Below are 8,615 nucleotides of genomic sequence, written 5' to 3'. Positions count from 1 at the left end.
CTGGCCAGCAAAAAAAAAAAAAATTGTTCCAGCATCGATGGCAGGAGGAGGTCTGATACACTGGACTGGAGGTACCACTGACGATACCTGATTCAGCCTGGACTACAGCTAGGCTGGTTTGACACCAAGGCCACCACTTACAGACTTGGGGTCTAGGACTGTTTCCTCATCACAGGACTCGGCAAACTATGGCCTGTGGCCAATATAGCCACTGTTTCTGCACGGGCTCACTACCTGTTTTTGTATGGCCCTTGAGCTAAGAATGGTTTTTACATTTTTAAATGGGTGAAATAAAACCAAAAGAACAATAATTTGAGTCATGTGAAAATGATATGAATTTCACATTTCACTGTCCATAAATAAACTTTTATTGGATACAACCACTCTCAGTTGTTTACCTAATGTCCTTGACTGCTTTTACACAACAGCAGAGCTGAGTAGATGTGCAGAGGCCACAGAGATTGTATGGCCCTAAAAGCCTAAAATATTTACTCTCTGGCCCTTTACAGGTAGCGTTTGTCAACCCCTGCCTTATCTGGAAAAAGAAAAAAGGATAACGATTCCTACATCAGAGGGGTTTTGTGAGGGTTAAATGAATACTAGAGATAAAATATGGGACTGTGTCCGGAATACACAGGTGCTTGAGAAATGATTCCCCTCAACCCAGACTGGTAGTTGAACCATATCACATTCCCTAAAAGAGTTTCTTTTGCTCCCAGATGGCTTTGGAGCATGGCACAGAGCATTTGCTTAGTCGGATGGACAAGCTAAATGTACCTCTTCTACTTTCACTAATATACCTTTCACTAATGAACCTCTTAGAAATGCACAAGGATTAATTTAAATCTAAACACTTCCCCATTAATTTGATAAGCCTCTAATACAGTCTCGAAATTACACAGCTGAGTTTAATAATTTATCAGTGTTTTATGGGTAGCAACACAATAGGTGGGAGAGGCAAATTTGCTCATAAACTGTTCCCACGGGTGCAGGAGTTGCAGGCTGCAGTGGAAAGTGTCTCTACCTTGCCTTTCCAAGACAGCTCTTGGATTCTGAATCCTCTCCTGAAGTCGCTCCCGTGCGTCGGATAATTTTTTGTTCATCTGGCCACTAGAGAGCACTTTGAGACTAACAAACCTTGGTCTGTGCACCCAGGCCTCTCTTTGAACCCCGGTCTCCCTTGATTGAGGGGCTGTGCATTTGGTCGCTGCGCCATCTAGCTACCAGCGACGGCTTACAAGTGGCTATCAAGGCTGATGGATGCGTTTTGTGAAGCTTAGTGACCTGTGGTAGTGATAATGAAGTATTCTGAAGCTCAGATAACATTTTATTCTGTCACTATGGTTTTCTGCCTCCAGTGACATCACCTAATTTGTACTGCTTTATAGCGTATTTCTAAGGCAAGCATTTTAGCCAGGGTCCCAGTTTCTTTATTGCTCCTACTCTTTTCTGTCAGATTGAATTTCTCTCAAAGAGAAAATATTGCTTGATATTGATTCCAGTGCACGAGATAATTTCAGGTTCTCACTCCACAGTTCATCCAAAGCCCTGTTTAAAATCTTGAAGAGGTTTTCCAAGGCTAAGAGGCACAGTTCAAAAAGAACAGTTCGTAAATGTGTTTAAAAGACCCTTCGCTACATTTTCTGATGTTTCATCAGCAGTTTGCACTGATACACTTTCCATTGTTATTACAACTGAACCATATCATAGGGAGTTGTACCAGCAAGACCATCAAGTTTTCTAAAAAAGCTATAAAGCTTTCATGTTTTCTGGCCTATTTCTTACTGTGCTCTTAAAAATGTTTAGCTTCTGCTGAGCCAAATGTGTATCTCCAAAGGCATATGCAGTGAAAAACTCTTCAAGCATCTCAGCTACTGCTGCAATATCTGTATATACAGCAGGAGGACGAAGCTCTGTTTGGATGAAGCAAGGGGGAGTTCTTTGTGGTGTGCATTGCGAATGAATAATACTGACCTTCAGCTGGGCTTTGGCCCATCAGCGCGGAGGTCTAGCTGTAGATACAGAAGAAGAATCTACTTTCCTGACCACTGCTTATGAGCATTTCCCAAAGCCATGCCATTCTGGTATTATTGTTTTCATCAAAGAGAAATCAAAGGCATCAGTTGTAGCCCTGATTCCTAAACTGATGGAGGCATTTATAAGGATAGGTTTTCAGGGGATTTCTTTGATGTTTTAAAAAAAATCCTAAATAATTTCTCCGCCTTTTGAATGACACTTGACTTTCAAGTAAAGAATATTTCTGCATGTAAAATGTCAGTTTCGTCTAATAATAACCTGCTTAATGTGCCACTAAAATCACTAATAGAATTTGCCACCATTTTTATAAAATGAAGTTCTTTTCTCTCTACAGGCGCCTGGCTCTTAGAAGCTGGCTAGACCAGTGGAAGGCTGTTACAAACAAAACGGATTGCTTCATAATGAAATCACACTCTCAAATGTAAACTTGCTATCTCACCTTTTGCCAACACATGCCATTTGTGCTGTGACATGAGAATAGCAAGGGAACGAATAGGCCATTAACAAAGGCTCTCAAGAAATATACTCCTCTGGGTTTCACAGGGAGCCATGAATATGAAAACATAAAGGAGTGGAAGGCAAGATAAGGTGTTTACGTGGGGGTGTATGCATTACTGTGTAGATATTGTTGGATTTCAGCAGCCAGACTTAGTTTTTAGCTATCAGTCTCGAAGCCAGATCCAGCCACCTTCTTCTCTAGTCCTGGAGGGTGTACTGCATGCTCTTATTTTCTTTATTTAATGTAATGCTTTTTGTGTGGGTGACAAGATAGTAGAACTTTATCAAAAGGTTATGTTATCCCTGGAATTTCAACAAGGATTGAATTAAACAGTGTAAAGCAGAAAGATTATATTCTTGTATATGTATGTATATTTATTTGCCTGAAACTCCATGGTTCATGGGGGGCTATCATTATGTTAAGGACATATTAACACTTAATATTTAGTGAATGCAAAGAGATGGCACTTACTCTTCCTTGTCTGGGCTTTGTTCCGGAAACCAACATCGATTTCTCTAGATGGAATCTTTTCCCGAGCTTGTGCAGGACTAAGTGAGGGCAATTTCTTATACTCAGGACTGAGATGTGATTCGATATGTCTGCAGGCTGTCCCTCTTCAGGTCTGGTATATCTTACATTTCTTCCAAAAAAGAAACTACAGTATAAACTAAATGTTGTGCTAAGTGGGAGTAATGATGAAGGGAGCAGGGGTACCCCTGCATCTACAACCTACTTCCTAAGTGGGCAGAAAGGGATTTTTTTTTTTTTTTAGGTAGAAGACACACACAAAAAATCATGTTCTGCTTTGGGACAGCTCTTTTATCATTGTCTTACATTGCTACTTAACTACTGGATGTTGGGTAACCCATTCAATAGTTTTACCTTCTCTGGCAAAGAGAGAGATGGGCTCAGACTGACTCAGCTATGTTTATGCTCCTCAAAGGCTAGCAGAATGCCTTTCATAGAGGGGCTCAATAAACAGCTGTGGTTCGATTCACAGATTCTAAGAGTGGGATGAGCAGTGTGGCATGGAGGAAATCTCACCAGACCAGCTGTGTGAACGGGAGCAAGCCAAATAATCTTTCTGGGCTACTATTTCCTCATCTGTAAAAAGAAGGGGCTGGACTCTGATTGCTAAGGTCACTTCTAGCTCTGTAAATTCTATACTTTAAAAAAATGCTCGGATCCTTAACGAGGAGCATCTCCTTGGGTTTCTGGACAAAAGAGCCCAGAGTATATTTATATTTGACCTCCTACCACATTCTGACTTTCTTCTGTAATGAATCTGGGTTTATTCTTCAGTGAAATGGCTCAGCTCCAGGAGCCCTTGGTATGAGTCTAACACTGTGTAGATATTGATTTTTCTTGCAGGATAGTGGTCACTGTAACCACCAAGCTATTAAATCTCTCTCATTCTCTTAGGGATGATTTCATGAGGGCCATTCCACTCCCTTTGGTTGATATTTAACTCAATCCAGGGCTCATTTGAAGATAGAACGACTAGGATCAAAGTATTGTCAAATGCTTCACGGCTGACAGCTCTCCACCCTTCATCATCTTCAAGTTGTCTGTCAAGCACTGCAGTGGACAGAGGCTGGTCAAAAATGGGACCTTTGGAGGACTCTGGCCTTGCCACTGCCATGTTGTTCTCCATCACCTCCCGTATCAAAGGTTAGAATTTCTTACTGTGAACAGTGTCAACAGTTATTCAGGTAGGATAGGCTTCCTTCCTTATTTTGTTTGTTCATGTCTATAGAAGATGACTTTTCACCTCATGACATTAATAACAGATTGCTGTTGTCATGGCAGGATCACACGTTACCCTCAATATACATATACACGGTGAGCAGCAATACTAAACTATTAATTTGATTCTTGCCCTCTCATTTTAGAAGTTTACCCCCAGCTACCTTCAGTTAGCTGAGGGAAGGCACAACATGTCAAGCAGGTTATGATAGCCATTAACTTCCAAATACAATTTAACAATTTATCATTTACAGTGATTCTTAGGCATTTGACTTGCTGTACCAGTTAAAATACACACTACAGAGTGAGTGGTAACTCTTATGTCAATAAAGAATTCTATATCCAGAACCTTAATACCTTGCTGATTACCCTTCAGTAGGTTCCATGGTGACCCCAGAGTAGAGGGTATAATTTAATGAGATCGTTAATATTTCTATAAAACCAGCAATCTGATAAATTCTCATCGGGTAGGCACTTTCACAGAACTAGCATAAATGACTGTTCCACATGAAGCATTATCTTTTCTTGTACAACACTGAGAGCTTACATGCTGCTTGACAAATTTGAATTTTAAAAAGTAAGAATGATTGGCACTTGGTAACTTACACAGAAGTATAAAGTGGTACAAGAAAATTGCCCATTTCTTTTAGATTTATATTTTATATATTTTTTTCTTTTAAGAAGTGATAAGACATGTAATTTCCATCAACTTCAACCAGTTATGTACAAAAGAGGCTATACACGTTCAGCTCTGTAGAGGAAAAGCAAGTCATGGAGAGAAACGACATACCACAAGAAAGCAGACAGCCTTCCCCGCTGCCTTCAGTTCTGGTTCTGGAGATAGTCACTTCGGGTCGAGACCCAAATCCAAAGACTGAGATCCACTCCTCCTGAAAACAACTCTGTTCACCCTTGGTTTCCTGACCTACCAGTGCCAATGTCCCACTTATCAAATGTCTCTCCAGGTTTATTAAATGTAAAGAATAAAAGGAAGCAGATAGAGAGGTATAACTAGAATTCACAAAGACTTTTCTTTTTTTTTTTTTTTTTGTCTTCTTTCGTGTCCGGCAACGGATCGCAACCCTCAGTGTCGCGCCCGCACTGGACTGGGACCGGCAACGGGATCGCAACCCTCGGCGCTGCGCCCGCACCTCGCTCAGCCAGTGAGCGGGAACCAGTCTGTATATGGGATCAGAACCTCGGCGGAAGCGCCGCCGAGCTCCCAAGCGGCGCACTGTAGCAGTGCGCCACCGGGCCGGCCCACAAAGACTTTTCTTAATGTGTAGTATGCTCCAAACAATTTGGCATAAAGCAATTATTTTCTATTAATTTATTTAGTCAAAAAATGTTTATTGATATTGCAAAGCACTGAGCTCTGTGCATATGCCAAGTTAACATTTCCTTATTGACCTTCATTATAATTTTGAAGATGTGTAATAATAAAATTAATTGATGGCCTCAACATCCTATGTAGGAATCTTTTTTTTTTTTCTGATAGGAATATTCTGTCATGTCAATTTGCTGTCTGTATGCCCTTCATTGAACACAAATAACTGGGCTCATGCTCTAACATACATATAAAAAATGTATATTGACAAGACCACATATTTAACTTTTTTCTACAATTTTCATTGACTTTTTTTGGTGTGTGGTTTAGCAGATATTACAGTTATCCCCTTACTTAAGGTTTAAACAGTTCTCTCTAGTTTGGACTGCAACATGGAAACATAAACAGTTATTCCTTTTGAAACACAATAAAAATGGTACTTTGCCTCTAAGTTCAGTTGTTGAGCTATGAAAAGAAGTTTTTGGTCCTGACGACCACCAAGTTAAAAACAAAGATATTCCTTCCAACAGGCAACTTATAATAACATTTATTATGTTCACTGGGCCAGCAATGAGTTTTATTTATTCTGCATTTATTGGGGGGAGGGGCATCCTGTGAAGGCAAGAACTGGTTTACGTTGTTCATTGTTGCATTTGCAACACTTAGCACATAGTAGAGAATTAATAAAAAATGATCGGATGAATACTATTGTTGATTTTACAGACTCTAAAAAATGTAAGTACCTCCTGAAAGTCACTTGGGTATTAAGAAATGGAATTAAGATTCTAAGTCTGGTCTGACTTCAAGGCCTGTGTCTTTTCTCCCATGACAAATTTGATGCACACATTGGCTACTTTCCAGACTCCTGCCTCTGTTTCTCCAGTTTAGGTCACACCCTCTCCTTGGCAAGGGAGGTGGGAGAGGTGGTAGGCAGTATATCTTGGTGGCGCAGACATCCACAAATCCATCAATGCCCCTTTTGAGCTAGCCCCAGAAGAATCTTACCTTTACTTCTGCCTTTTTAATCTGGATCATACTGAAATATATGGACATATGGAAATATATTCCAGGTTATGCCATAGATCAGACATAGATAACCTGCAGTTCTATAAATAGAAGAGCCAAGACTTCTATTTACACAAGTCGAAGCCTGTGACAATAGTCCTTAAGAAGGTATGGATTATGTTCATATCTATGTGAAACCCTCTCTCCTTGCTCAAGGAAATGCAATCTAGATATGGCTGAAAGCATAATGAACCTCTATATCTGTGGTAGATGGAGAAAGATCCTCAATTATAAACCAAAGCACAGGTATTTACAAGAGAAACTTAACACCCACAGTCACACTTGGAGTTACAAGGTGTTAATGAGCAAAATATACCAAGGAATGTATTTTTTCCCCCTTGACTGCCAGGTTTTGCTGTTGGTGCAGAATATTTGAAATCTGAAGTTTTGAAACTATTACTCAAGAGTGTTTCCTATATTATGAATGATGTCATCTTTAAGATGAGGAACTTTCAGTGAAATGCAGGAACATTCAGGGTAACGTGTTTGCAGCAAGCAGGAGCTTGAATTTATTGCAGAGGGGAGCGTGTGCGTTGACCAAAATGATGAGAAGTAACTAAATTATGTATGACAGTCTTTACTGAACAGAGGAAGAAAGCTTAATGATGTTGTGGTTGAAGGACCAGCAGCAATGGGTGATGTATTGGCTGTAGGCTGGTAGAAGACAAATGGATCTATGAAGACCCAAAGACAAAGACCAAGAGGTGGATTTGAGAGGGGGAGGGAAACCAGGGACTCAGGCTATAATACATTTCAGTGGCAACGAGACAGCCAAGTAAAGTCAACTTGACATTGAAAATCATCATATTAATCTCTATGGCTCTTTCAAGCCTGAGTCTTCTCAAGGGCAAAAAAAAAAAAAAAAAAAAAAAATCTATAGTTAACGATGAAGTATTTTTCCTCTTTGCTTTCCCGGCATCCACCAAGAGTAGTACATAATTTAATTATTGAATCTACAGGCTGGACCATGGAAATGAAGAATGATGTGTCTGCTGTAGTGAGAAATTAGATAGAACCAACTGTTTACTCTCATCGTTTTTCCACCGTTAGGCTAAATTAATACAGTTCGCAAGTTTTCGTTTGGATTAGCAGTTCAGATTTGGGACGTGCAGATCAGCACTCATGATGATGACAGTAGCGATTATTTATGGAGTGCTGACAGCGTCCTCAAACCCCACGTGTAAAACAGAACGGGGTTCTTTTGCCATTCTCTGTGCTGGAATCAGCTTTCCAGCAGACTCAGGGGCTAAGCATCTCAACAGAGCAATGACAATCAGCAAAATCAGATTTAGTTCCTTGGGGAACATGACCTCAGAAGCGACACTAACCGTCTTTCCTATTGCCCTGTGCCTTGTTTTTCTGATCTTTCTAACAGGTAACGTGCACAATTTTAGTGGGCAAACGTTACCAAGGGAATGTGTTACCAGGGGGTGAGCGTGGGGGTGGCAGGGGCTGAAGAGGAGGTGGCAGGCGTCAGCAAACCCTTCAAGCCCTTCCACGTGACTTGAGTGGACACTGGAAGCCAGTCACGCAAATGCAGCTTCCAGGCATTTGTGCCTCGAGGCGGAGTCCCCCAGCCCGCCCCAATTCGCGGCCCCCCAACAAACCGTCCAGTGTGAAACTGTGAAGCCACCACTGGTCAGTAGTCCCCATCAGGACGCTGCGACACAGCAGGTTCATTCCGGAGACCAAAACCAGGTCTCCTCACTTCCCACCCCTTTCAGCTTCCCGGCACTAGATTCTTCGGGACGAATTTTAGTCACATGTGACATATATTAATAGCAATAGCTTTACGTACAAAAGTCGATGGGAAAAAAACGACCCAATCCTCAGACGCTTATGAAGTCAGACCCCCGACAGCGGCCAGGAGCGGTCCCTCCCGGCGCCCGACCCGGGGGGCCCAGCGACCCACTCCCCCCAACCCCCCGCCGCGACCTCGGG

The sequence above is a fragment of the Galeopterus variegatus genome, unplaced genomic scaffold, assembly GCF_000696425.1.
Source record: "Galeopterus variegatus unplaced genomic scaffold, G_variegatus-3.0.2 Scaffold4254, whole genome shotgun sequence".
NCBI classification, from domain to species: domain Eukaryota; kingdom Metazoa; phylum Chordata; class Mammalia; order Dermoptera; family Cynocephalidae; genus Galeopterus; species Galeopterus variegatus.
Note: the sequence above shows the minus strand (reverse complement) of the source record.